A 13,348-nucleotide genomic window follows, 5' to 3' on the forward strand; every position below is an offset into this window, starting at 1 on the left:
CATTGTCTGCTCCATCACCCTGAGCAGCGCTGGGGGATCCACCACATGGAGTGGAGAGTAAATATCAATTAACTGGAGTCTGAATCATGGCAACATGAAAAAAAAGAATCCAAATCAACTGCTCTGTAATTATTTTTGGCTTAATTTAGACCAAGTGGTTAGTGATACTCCTGGAAGATGTGTTATCACTGCTGCTGGAAAACTTTATCTCCTTTGGGCTGCTGCACCCCAGAGCCTTGTGTGTGACGGGCAGCAAAGAGGTGACTGAGGAGCAGGAGCCCATCCTTGCTGCCAGAGGTGCTGCTGCTCCTGTTGTAGTGCAAGAGGGATCTGTGGCTCCTTGGCTTTGTGCCTTTTGCTGCCTTTGGCAGCAGCATTACCCAGGCTGGTACCACAGCCCCTGTCCTTGCTGTGTCCTGGGTGGTTTGGGGCAGAGCAGGAGGTGAGGAGCTCTGGGGGTGAGGGGACATGGGACCATCACTGCCTGGTGCCTGTGGCACCCTCCTGTCTCTCTTTGCTTTCTCCTCTTGTCTGCATGTGAATTTGGCCCTGCTTCCCTTGTGCTTTCCAGCCTTGGCTGGTCCTTGGGATCCAGGCAGGTGGGTGAGCCGAGCCAAGCCGAGCTGTGCCGTGCTGGTGGTCCCAGCTGCACAGCAAGGCTGCTGGCCCTCTCCTGCAGCCTGAGTTTTTTGGCCCAGGGAGAGAGGAAGAAAGGGAGGAAGAAGGGAAAGGAGCCAAAACGTGAGGGGATACAGCAGCTGTGCCCCTCAGCACGGGCTGGCAGAGCTCAGCCCCAGTCCAGGGCACCCCCAGGAGCGGTGGGCACAGTGGGCTGGGGGGCCTCCTGTGGCACATGGTGGCCTTGGGATCTCCTTGCTTCTCCCTGCTGGATTCAGAGCAGTTGGTGCCAGCTGGGCCCTGTGTGCCAAGGAGAGAAGAGGAACCAGAGGCCCCTCTGCATCAGCCAGGAGCTCTACTCTGGTGCTGGCCCCTGCAGGGTGGGATGCTGGGTGGCACAGGGACACCACTCCTGGGTGTCACTTGCTTTTGACTCTGCCCTGTGGTTGAATTTCTCTCATCTTCCAGCAGCCAGGATCCCTCCCTATCCCTTCCCCATCCCTTCTGTCCTCCTCGTGACCAGAAAATGACTGGGATTCCTAAAGCTTTTGGCTCTCAGGGTTGGTGTTGACAGGGTGGTGGGCGAGTGGGACATGGAGACCAGAGGGTGAAGGAGCAGAGGTGTGGTGCTGCTCTGGGAAGGGCTGGGAGAAGGAAACAGCGGGATCAGGGGTGGCAGCCTGGTGTCTACGTGGCGAGGAGGCCAAGCCTGCCCTGCCCACCTGTGTCACCGTGGCTGTCACTGCACTGACACCCCTCGGAGCCGTGTCCCCGATGGATGGGCCATACCACCCAGTAATGTGGCTTCCCAGGGTGCTGCCTGTGCAGGCAGAGAGGGGCAGAGACCCCGGGGGGAGGAGGATGCTGTTCAGCAGGCCCCATCCAGACCCAGCGCTGTTCCCTTTGCAGGTGGAGCTCAGCCTTCTCCTGCTGAATCTCCATTGTCTCGGTGCTGACGCTGGGGATAATCCCTTATCTGCAGAAATGGGTTTAGGAGGGCTGAGATGAACAAGCTCTAAATCCTGTTACTGTTTCCCGGGATTACTCTGATGCAGGGAAGGCTCTGGTGCTTTCTAGGCATGCTGAGTGCAGGAGCAGCAGGATCTGGCCAGCAGAGCTGGGCAGGGACAGGAGGAAGGTGGGCAGAAGTCTTGGGATCTCCTGGGTCCCCAGCATTGCCCATGGGGATCCCACTGTGGGCACACCAGGGGCTCCTGCTGTGGGAGTGTTCCAATAACTGACTCTACAAAGCTACAGCTAAATTACTGAGAGTTGAAAAAGTCAGGGATGGTGAGTGGGAAACTGCTGAGAACAGCTTGAGGAGGAATTACTGGTGAAAACCCATCAGGTTTCAGGTAGCTGGGAAGGCAGTGGCTGCAGAGAGAGTGACTTCACTCTCTCTAGTTAGACAGTACTGGATCTTGACAGAAGTGCTTCCTCTTACCTGTTGGATAATGTTGTGTCTGGCCTTCATCAGTCAGAAACGGGGAGTCCCTGGATCTTGTGGAGTGAAAGCTGCACATGCTGTGGTCGGTTTGGCTGCCCATGGTTTGCCTACATCAACTGATAAGACATTGAGGAGAAACTGGAAGAGGGACTAAGGGCCTAACAGCCAGGATACCCAGTGGGAGACTGGGTGGCCTGCTGGAAGAGCAGGTTGGACAGTGATGGGATCAGCTCCAAGACACTCCTACAGGGAGTGAAGCCCTTACAGCCCTGGGGAGCACCAGCCAGGGGAGCCCAGCTGGGTAGTGGGTTTGACATCAGGATGGGAAGGGGTGCCTGTCCCATCCCTGACCAGTTAGTGCAGAGTAGAACTCCTCAGAAAACCAGGTCAGGGAACCAGTGTCTGAGCAGGTCAGGCTGGGAATTGGCAGGAACTGGTGAAATGAGCTGTTCTGCCTCAACCTCAGGCAAACCTGGCACTGGGCACATCTGCCTGGCAGGGGAATGCCCTGCCCACTGCCCACTGCCCTCAAATCCTGGCTTCAGTTTTGGGCCCCTCATGACAAGAAAGACATTGAGGTTCTGGAGCATGTCCAGAGACGGAAATGGAGCTGGGGAAGGGTCTGGAGCACAAGTCTGACAAAAGAGCTGGGGGGACTCAGCCTGGAGAAAAAGAGTCTCAGGGAGGACCTTCTCTCTCTCCACAATTCCCTGATAGGAGGTTGTAGCAGGGTGGGGGAAAGTTTCTTCATGGAAAAGGTGGTCAGGTATAGAAACAGGTTGCCCAGGGTGGTGAAGTCCTCATCCCTGGAGGTATTTAACAGATGTGTAGATGTGGCACTTGGAGACATGGTGGCCTTGGCAGCGCTGGGTTAACAGTTGGACTTGATGCTCTGGGAGGGCTTTTCCAACCTAAATGATTCCATGATTCTATGATAATCCTGTTCCTTTTTAAAGGCAGTTCACACAGTGCTGCTGTAGGTTTGGTGGAATCACTGCAGTAATCAAGTGTTTGACTGTCATTCCAAATCGTTTCAGTGCTCGTTTTAGGAGAAAACATCCACACAGCAAATACCTCCCGTTTCCCCTTGAACTCTCCCCAAAATCCCCGCGTTTTATATCCCTGCCACTCCTCCCGCCTTGCACATGAGGCTCCTGCCTGCTCTCCCCTCAGGCCGTGCCAGCCCCCACCCTCCAGCCCCCTCTCTCCGGGGTCTCTGCCCGCTGCCCTCCTCCTGCACCCGCGGTGGGTCCGGGGGTGCCGCCGGCTGCGCGTGGGTGCGGCAGCAGCTGCACGGGGGGGTGGGAAAGAACGATTCCCTGCATCCCAGGAAGATGAGTAATCACCGCGGGGGCACTGCTGCCCATTTGTTGTTACTGGGAGTCCTGCAGAGAGCTGGGTGGAAGGGCTCTGCCTCCTGGAAATGCCTGGCAGGGCTCTGCCTCCTGGAAGTGCCTGGGAGCTGCCGATTCGGAGCGGTGGCTGCTCTGGCAGCTGCCAGCCCCGACCTGTACAGGCAGAGCCCTGCTGCCTGCCCAGAGCTGCCTGCCTGCCATCCAAGGGCTTGGAATCCCACTGGCAGAGCTGGCACGCCGGTGTTGACCATCCAGGCCACCCACACGCAGGCACACAGCCAGGTGTCTGTGGGACATCACTGGGTACCACTGGGACCTCCCATTTCCTGAGCTGGGCAGTGTTTGGGGCCGGGAGCTGTCCAAAAGCTCAGTCAGGACTTGGAGTTTTATTTTTGTTTCCCCTTGTCAGGCTCCTTTGCCATATCCAAGGTTGTTCCCTTTCCTTCTGCCCAGCTTGAGCTGTTGGCACAGGGGATTTGGGAGTGGGAGGAAGACTTACAGGCCTGGCGTGGAGGGGTTGGCTTCATGCATGTTCCACTGCCTGGACTAGTGTGTGCCCTGCCTTCTTCCCCACCATGGAGGTGGACTCTCTCACCCTCATGGTCCAACATTTCTTCCCCAAGTCCAACCTGACTCCACAGTTTAACCCCATTGCCCTGTGCGTGGACCCCAGAGCTGGAGGCAGCTCCGGGGGGGTCACAGGAGAGCAGAGCAGAGGGGGAGCATCCCCTCTCTTGCCTGCTGCCCACACTGTTGGGGATGAGCCCAGGACACACTTTGACACACTTGACCTTCTGGGCTGCCAGTTCCCATGGCTGAGTCATGTCCTATTTTGTCACAGTCCTTCTCCACAGGGTGCTCTCCATCCCTCCATCCATCCCTCCATCCCTTCATCCATCCCTCCCTCCCTCCCTCCTGTGTCCTACCCTGTCTTGTTACACCTGCTGCAAATGGTTTTATTGGTCAGAGTTGAAAAAATTCTAGAAAATCAGGAAAGAGTTGAGTCAGCATCTGAGGTTTTTCTTCTTGTTTTCTGTAGCTTGAATAAATAAGTTTCAATGTCAGGCTCTGAACTCTGTTTCCAAGAAAAAACATCAGCCTTTGGGAACTGAAGGACTACACAGGAGTCACTGATGTCCCGAATGTCTTTTGGCAAATGGAACTTCAGCTGGAAAGTCCTTCTCCACAGGGCTGCTCTCCATCCATCCCTCCATCCCTTTCCATCCATCTCCCCAGTCTTTGCTGGTACTGGGGATTATCCTGACCCAGGTCCACGACCTTGCCTGGGGTCTGGTTGACCCTCATGAGGTTCCCATAGACCCACTGCTCCAGCTCATCCCTCTGGATGCTCTCCCTTCCTTCCAGCCCATTGATGGCACCACTCAGCTGGATGCCATCCACAAATTTGCTGGGGGTTCACTCAATCCACTGCTTGTGTCCTGATGAAGGTATGAAATAGTTCTAGTCCCAGCATGGACCCTTGAGAGACAGCACTTGTTACTGGTTTCCTCTTGCAATGCAATGATTTGGACGTGGCCATCCAGCCAATTCCCTATCCATCCATCCATTCATCAACCCCCTCTCTTTGCAATTCCAGTTTCCCCAAGTCCCCCCAGCTTTCCCTCTGGCCACGAGCTCCTCTTCAGTGCCAGCTCACTGCAGCTGTGATTCAGCAGCCATGCTGGAAGCTGTCTTGCCTCTGCCAGTGTCTGTCTCGTCTCTGTACTAGCTTGAACCTCCAAGGTCATGGCCAAGCTTCCAGCAGGCAGAGAGGGGCACAGGAGAGGAGCCATTCCCACTGGGAGCAGGGTGCCTCCCAGTTGTCCATGTGAAGATTTAGCCTCTCAGATACAGCCCTAGCACAAACCCTCTGACTGCATGGCTGGGCTGTGGGTCCTGCATCCCTGTGCCCTCTGGGCTCTGCAGGGGCTGTGCACGTGTCAGGGCTACTGCACTGCTCCCCCTTAATCCCAAATCCTTCCTGAACACCCCAGCCCCAGCAGTGTCTCTGACCCAGCTGTACAGGGACCCCCCTCTCTGGGTACTGGCCAGAGGGAAGGGACCCACCACTGTCATTGGGCAGCCCCTCCACCTCAGGTGACGATTCTGTGAGTGCCAGCCCTGGGTTTTGTTCCTCCAGCTAGAGCAGAGCTGGGGAAGGGGCCCTGAGCACTTTCCAGATGAATTCAGCAGGCAGGTACAAATCACAAATATGGGGAGTGAAACATCATGAGAAGGTTCTGCTGTTTCCAGCTGCTTATGAGCTGGAGATCATTCCGAAGGAGCAAAAACTCCCCTTGACCTGTCGCTTGGCTCCTACCCCTGCAATGTGCTGTTAAATTATCAGGGCTGGGACCCCCTGCCCGTCATCCGTGGGTGCTCACTGGGTGCGTGTTCCAGATGCTCTGCAGCTCCATGTGCTCAGGGTGGGATGGAGCCCTGAGCCCACACCCCAGGGGTGCCCACACCCCGGACACCCCCTCGCTCAGCTGGGGCACCCAGCCCACAGGGGCTGCCCTGACAGGGGTGTCCTGGTCTGGGGATGGGTTCATGTGATGTGACACTGCTGGATGATTTTTCTCACACCTGAGACCTTCTGCCTAACGTGGCTGGCTCGTGGATGCGATTCCTGCATCGGTGGAGTGCTGGGCTCTCCTTGCAGGGACTTGTCATGTCGTTAGCACGCTCCAGTTCCTCTCCAGTTGGTGATGGTGTGCTGTGTTTGGACCAGTCTCCTCTGGAGACGGTGACATGAGGACACGTGGGCTGAGGAGGTGTTACCATAAAATCCTGGCTTGTGACTGAGGGATGAGAGATGGGTTTTGGGTGGATATTCCAGACTCGGCAGCCTGAATATGGAATGTTTGCAGATGTTGGCTGATAGGGATGGGGAAATTAATCTGTCAGCCCAGTAGCAATACTTGCACTATGTTAGTGACAGTGATGGGCTGTGGCTCAGGAGGGACCTTCTTGCTCTCTACAACTCCCTGACAGGAAGTTGGAACCACGGCAGGGTCAGGCTCTGCTCCCAGGGAACAAGGGACAGGACAAGAGGAAACGGCCTCAAGTAGCACCAGGGGAGGTTTAGAATATTGGGGAAAATTTTGTCATGGAAAAGGGTGGTCAAGGATGGTCAAGCCCAAGCCTGCCCAGGGCAGTGGTGGAGTCCCCATCCCTGAAGGGGTTTAACAGACATGTGGATGTGGCACCTGGGGACATGGGTTAGTGGTGGCCTTGGCAGTGCTGGGGGGAAGATTGGAGTCAGTGGTCTCAGAGGGCTTTTCCAATCTACATGATTCTGTGATTCTGTGGTTGGAGAAATGGGATGAATTATTGCTGGTTCAGGCAGGATTGTTGTGGAGGCTCCAGCCGGGCAGCACTAGGTCCAAAGGCTCTTGGAGAAGAACACAGCTTGTTCATGGCCCTGTCACTTCCCTCATGGTGCCATGTCTCCTCCTGTGTCCCTGGAGCCCTGCCTGCCAATCCTGCCTTGATTGCTGGTGTCCACTGGAGAGAGATGTTTTTTGAGGGCAGGCAACATAAATCTTGAGCTTGTTTTTAATGCCAGCAGAGCCTGCTTAATAGGTTTAAGCATCTTATCTCTCAGTACTGTTAATGAGTTTCCAGGCCTCACAGAGGTGGAGCAGAACTGTATTTTCCTAATCAAGTTATCAGTTCATTAGCAAAAATGCAAATAAAAGAGTTGTTTTGGATGCAAATAATAAAAAAAAGTGCTGTCTGGAGAAGCACTGAACATCACGGGACGGATAACAGAGGATCAGGCAAGGCCAGAGAATTGTCAGGGAAAGAAGATAAAATGCAGCTGGGATGTGGCCTCTGATGTCTGCCCTGGGGCTCTCCCATGGAAGATTTTTCTTCTTAATCACATGAAGCTGTAGATGTTGGAAGCATTTATTGAGTCACTCCATGAATGTGCCCTGCTGGTAGAAGAGCTCACGAAGAGTTAATGGATGATTAATTAGATTTGAGGTAAATAATTAATCAAGTGGTGTAGAATCCAACAGGTCAGGACTTGGCTTCTGATCTGTAAATACTGATGTGTGTACAGCTGAAGACCATCTTGTGCAGATATTCTTTATTACCAGCCTCCAGCGAACCACTTCCCTGCACACTTTTGATAAGAAGGGTGATCCATCATCGTTCTGATAACTGGCTGGTGTGGTCAGGGCTTGAAGTGGTGCTGAGGTAGTAGCACTTCAGAAATTGGGAAGAAATTCTTCCCTGTGAGGGTGGTGAGGCCCTGGCACAGGTTGCCCAGAGAAGCTGTGGCTGCCCCATCCCTGGGAGTGTCCAAGGCCAGGTTGGACGGGGCTTGGAGCGACCTGGGCTAGTGGAAGGTGTCCCTGCCCATGGTAGGGGATGGGATTAGATGGTCTCTAAGGTCCCTTCCAACCCAAACCACTCTGTGAGTCCATGATTCTATTTATCTGTGAAATGCCCTTGATGTTGTTTTAGTCTTTTTTGATGGAAATTATCTCCAAAGCAGATGTTGAGTGTGTGTGCATGTGTGCCATTTCCTACGGCCCAGAGGCTTTTTTGTTGGTGTTCCCATAGCTGTGACCTCCATGGCCCCAGTCTGAGCCTGCTGGAAGCTTTTCCCTCCCAAGTCTGATCAAAAGTGGTAGGTTTCATAGAATCACAGGATGGTTTAGGTTGGAAGGGACCCTAAAGCTAATGGGACACCTGCCACTAGACCATGGTGATCCAAACCCCGTCTAGCCTGGTACAAGTGTTGAAACTTCTTCATCTGTCCCTCAAACCACAACCATGAAGGGAAGGGCTTCTGGGGAAAGTTTTGGTGGAAAATAATCAAATCCTGACATGCCCACGTGCAGACGGAGCCTTCTTCTAGTGCCAGGATGTGAAACCATCCCTCATTCCATGTCTGTGGTCCCTGCTTTGAATACTGCTTAGCTTTTTACTGCATTAATATTTCAATACCTGCAAAAACAGTTGGGCTTTTACAACCGGACGGGTTGTGCCGAAGGGTTTCAAGTTCACTGAATTTCCAGTGCAGACAATTATTGGTCTTTAATATCTTAAATTAAGTGCTGCCTTAAAAGGTGTAATCATACAAAGGCTCAGGGGAAAGAAGACCTCAGCCTCAGGTTAAGAGGCACTGGGTTCAAGAAGGAGCTGACCCTGAGGAGTCTCTGGAGCCCTGAGAGCAGTTGGGGCAGCTCAGGGTTCATTAGCATTTATCAAGAGCAAAGAAGCAGAGATGGGAAGACAGTGCAGTTTGTTTCTGTCATTACTGCAATTAATCAATGAACAGAAAAACACAAGTTTCTCTTAAAAAGTTTCTGGGTCAAAAGCAGATCAGGGGTAGACTGGCTGGAAGGGTTTTTCTATAGTCCCTTTGCCTTTGGCTTGTTGGAACGAGCTGTGATGCTGCCTGCTCTTCCCAACTGCAGGGAGCTGCTCTTCCCAGACTGCCAGGACTTCTCTTTGAAGCTTTTCATTGAAGAAACAAGGCTGAAGTTCTGAAGTTCTCTCAGTCAGCCAAAGCCACCGGTGAGAAACCGTGGCTGGTGTGACCTCTGCCAGCCCTTTCCTTTCTTGTCCTTTTTAGTATAGTGAGAAGGTTTTGAGGAGAGGTGGCAATGTCGAGACTTGAAAGGCTCCTCTTTCTGTGGGAGGAACAGTGGAGCCAGTCATGTGCTAAATCTGCTCTCTGAAGGCAGCAAAGCCCTGTCCTTGTGTGGTGGGGAACGTCCTCCCCGTTGTACCTCCGCTCGGAAGGAGCACCAAGTCTCTCCGTTGCTTCTTGTCACCCCACCTACTGGTTTTTTTTATGAAAAGCAATTGAAACCTCGTGCTGACACCTTGTTTTTTGAGGCAAAGTCGCTCCTGAACACTAGCTCACCTGTAAAAGCCTCTGCCTGTGCTGACTGTAGAAGGTGACTCTGCGGAGCGTTGGGCAGTGATGTGGAGTAACATTTTTTTCTGTTGAGGGCTTAAAGGTTTTGGACCACGATGATAAAACATGTCCATGCCTTTGCCACCCTCCCCTTCCTGAGCAGGTTGGGTGTGTGAGAGAGGAGGTGGGATTTTTCTGTACAGGTGTGGGATTTTAGGAGGATGCAGCTGAGTGACTCATGTGTGTTCAACCCGTCGGAAAGTAGGACACGTTTATGCAAGGCATGTTAAACGTCTCTTAAAAATGCCTCAGCTATAAGAAGTGCCTTATTCTTGGCATCCATCTGGGTTCTTGCAGAGACGGTGGGTAACGGCACCATGTGTGGATTATATATCTCACCATGACCAAAGGGAATCTGGAGCTCCCAATCTGGAAGATAATTCTGTGCCTTCAGAGTACTGCGAGGGCTTTTAATAGCTACTGGTGCTACAGGAAAGCAGCCTGGTGGGAAAGCGAGTTGGAGAATGTAAGCAGAACATCACCCACCTTATTTTCCTCTGATTTTATGAAGATCCTGCTTAGCAGTTCCACTTCTGCAGTGGTGGAGCCACGTCAAATGGAGCTGCTCTCAAGATTTAGCTCAGGAAGGATGCGTAATTTTTGCTCTTAATTGGAAAGATAATGAAGTGACATCTGAACCCTCAATCTTGTTCTTTTTTTGTTTGTCTTGTTGTTTGGTTTTACGTGAAACAAGGCTGATAAAAGGAGTTGTGTTTGCCATCATAGCTCCATTTCCAGGGTGGACCCGTGGCTGTGCCAACCCTGAGCAGGGTCCTGCTCACAGCACCTGGACTCTGGGGAGCTCCTGCTCTCTCACTAGAGAAGCTCTGAGCTGCTTTTTCCAGCAGCCTGAAGTGAGGAAACCAGTCATTAAACTTTGCTGGTGAAGGGCTTCCTGTTGGGACTCACCTCTGAACCCACCACTGGTGGGAAGGTGGTGACTGAAATGAATGGAGCAGCAGGGAATGACTTCCCATCAGCTCACTGGCTTTGAGCAGCAGGAGGAATGGGAAAAAAAAAATCATATTTTTGTGACTGAAGTAATTTGTTATGTGAAAAATCCAAATTCTTGGGATGGAAACAGGGTTTTATGAGCCTGTGGTGGGGTTTTCTTGCAGACAGCTGCTCCAGTGCCTCAGCTGTGGGGAATGCTGCTGCTGCCTTGCTCCATCTCTAGCAGGAGGACCATAATCCCATGATCCTGGGGTTGGTGTTCCTATTTCCAATTTAGAGACCAATTTGAGTTACCTAGAGCCATCAAGTTCTGAACTGTCCAATTTGATCTAAAACATGACCTGAAGTTTTAAGCAGCAATTCTGGCTTGATGGGACCTGGGGCATAGAACATTCTCCTTCCTTATGTGTGCTTGGAGTTCCTAATTAACAGAGCCCCTCAGCTCTGGAGACAGGCTGAGAGAGCTGGGTTTCTTTAGCCTGGGGAAGCAAAGGCTCCAGGGAGACCTTAGAGCCCCTTCCAGTGCCTAAAGGGGGCTTATAAAATAGAGGAGAATGATTTTTTACATGGAGATAGTGATAGGACAAGGGTGAACAATTTTAATCTAAAAGAGGAGAGATTTAGAATAGATACTAGAAAGAAATTCCTCCATGTGAGGGTGGGGAGGCCCTGGCACAGGTTGCCCAGAGAAGCTGTGGCTGCCCCATCCCTGGAAGTGTTCCAGGCCAGATTGGACAGGGCTTGGATCAACCTGGGACAGTGGAAGGTGTCCCTGCCCATGGCAGGGGGTTTGGAATGAGATGAGCTTTAAAGTCCCTTCCCACCCAAATCATTCCATGATCCTATGATTCTCTGACATGCTGTGCAGGCTCCTGGTGCTCTGCTGAGCTGCTCCTGCTCTGGCATGGACTCACCCTGTGCCAGTCCACACTGGGATGTGCAGGTGCTGCTGCTGCTGGGGACAGTGGAAGGGCTTGGCGGGGCTGGTTTCCCTGTGTGGAGTGGTTCCGTATCCTCCTCCAGGACAGCCCTGTGGAGTTTCCCAAACCCCCAGCCTGGGGCAGGCTGGAAGTGAATCTGCCCTCCCCTCGAGCAGCCCCTGTGGCCAGGCACGGGGCAGGTGGGCCCCAGGACACAGCAGTGATGCTCATCTGTGCCCCCATGAGCATCCTCCGGGGGCTTCTCCTCCTGCATCCCTCTCGCCTCCCCCTTCCTCTGCTGCCTGTGTCGGAGCTCTGCCCTCGGCAGAGACCAAAATAGCTCCCGCAGAGCTATTGAAATGTCAGGAGGGAGTGGGCAGAGCCGGGCCACGGTGTTGACAAAACGCTGCTCTGTGCACGGTCGGGGCCAATGCCCTGTGTTGTCGTGGCCTCTCGTTAAGTGTCATCAGAGCAAGCCCTGGGGAAGTGCTGGATAAAAACTGCTGCAGAGCTGTCCCCCCTTGCTGGCAGAGGCACTGCCAGCTGTGTCCTCCCCTCTCGCTTGCTTCTGTCTGTGGAAAGCACTGGTGGTGGGGCAGGGTCCTGACCTCCATCTCTCCGTGCTGTCAGGATGCCTGGGGGCTTCATCTGCCACACTGCGTCTTCAGTGTGAGGGCAGAAGTTCCCACCTTGCCTTAGCAGGAGGGAGATGCTGAAACAACTAGGAAGAGCTTTGGAATGAGCTATTAAATACTTGCAGGTTCCTAATGTGTAACAATTAGTGGTAAGAGAAAATCCCAATGGGATGCTGGGTGTGCCGGAGGGAAACAGCTCCATTGCCAGTGTGTGCATGTGGAATCATGCTGAAATGGAATGCCAACCTGAACTGTTACTGCTTCGGTGCGAAAGGCTGGGATATTTTCTCAAAAACATCACAGAGATTCACCCCTTATTCCTGGTTATTCCTTATTCCTGTGGCGTGCAGGCTGTCTGGGGAAGGATGTGAAGGGCATCATGTGTTGCAGGACATGGACAGAAGGGACATGCAGAGAGAGAAAAGTCAGCTGGTTTCAACAACCACAGACTGCAAGAAGCCAGCAAGCCAAGTATTAGTGATCACCAACTTCCTGAAAATTGGATTAACAAGATCTTCTGCTGAGATTAGGGGGTGTTCAGGCTGCTGTGTGTGTGGGCAGCTCTCCCATGGGCCAGCACTCGGGTGCAGTGATCAGGCAGCATCTCTAGACCTCTCTTGGGTGCCTTCTCTGCTTTCCAACCTCTGTTGCACTTGATTTTCTCCTGGTACCTCCTGGTCTGGGCGATGTGGAAGCGCTGTGGGGACTCGGGGTCAGTGTTGTGCTCAGAGGTGGGATCACAGCCCCTGTCTCTCTACACTGCCCATCCTCACCACAGAGCTGTGCTGAGCTCAGGGAGACTCAGTCTGCCTGACTCCTGCTCAGATTTGCTCTTTCCCAAGAAAAAAATGCCTTTCATCCCCACACGTATCATCCTGCCATCGGCTGCAGCCTTCCTTGGAACCTCCTCCCAGCATACGAGCAGATACGAGGTCCTGGAGTTGTATTTGACTGTTAGATTATTGTTCTCCTTGGGAGCCAGCTGAGATTTGTCCTTTTCCAGTATGTCTGCAATTGATTTTAGCCTGGATTTATCATTAATCAAGTGTGCCTTTCGCTCAGATAGGTGAAGGCAGCACAGCTCTCCCGAGCCGGTGGGTGGGTTTTCCTCCAGTCTGCAAGCTCTTAATGAAAACACTGAATGGAACTCACCCCAGGATTGACCCCTACATGGGACTCATCCATCATTTTCCCCCTATCCCAAACCATGTCTTTAATCATCTGGTCCCTGTGTCCAGCCCGCTGGTGTGGGTGTGACATACCCATAGATCCCTGGCTACTGTGTCCTGCTGGAAAACAAGACACACTCTCCTTTCCTCTTTTCCTTCCTTGCACATCGTGCTTTGATTAAACCTATCAAATTCGATTTCACCTATTGATTTCACCTGTTTGATTTCACCTCTCCTGGGCCTGATCTTGCTCTGAGCTGTGTTGGATCCACCCTACTGGTGTGGGCTCAGGCAGCAGTGCCTTTTTCA

The 13,348-nt window shown here is 52.8% G+C and overlaps 1 protein-coding gene across 1 annotated transcript in view; it reads left to right on the forward strand.

Annotated features, from left to right (window-relative positions):
• Positions 1 to 13,348, forward strand: part of STX1A (syntaxin 1A) — a 66,743-nt gene that overhangs the window by 22,551 nt on the left and 30,844 nt on the right. The gene's annotated exons all lie outside the window — the stretch shown is intronic.

This window comes from Lepidothrix coronata, unplaced genomic scaffold, assembly GCF_001604755.1.
Source record: "Lepidothrix coronata isolate B3197 unplaced genomic scaffold, Lepidothrix_coronata-1.0 Scaffold380, whole genome shotgun sequence".
Taxonomy (NCBI): domain Eukaryota; kingdom Metazoa; phylum Chordata; class Aves; order Passeriformes; family Pipridae; genus Lepidothrix; species Lepidothrix coronata.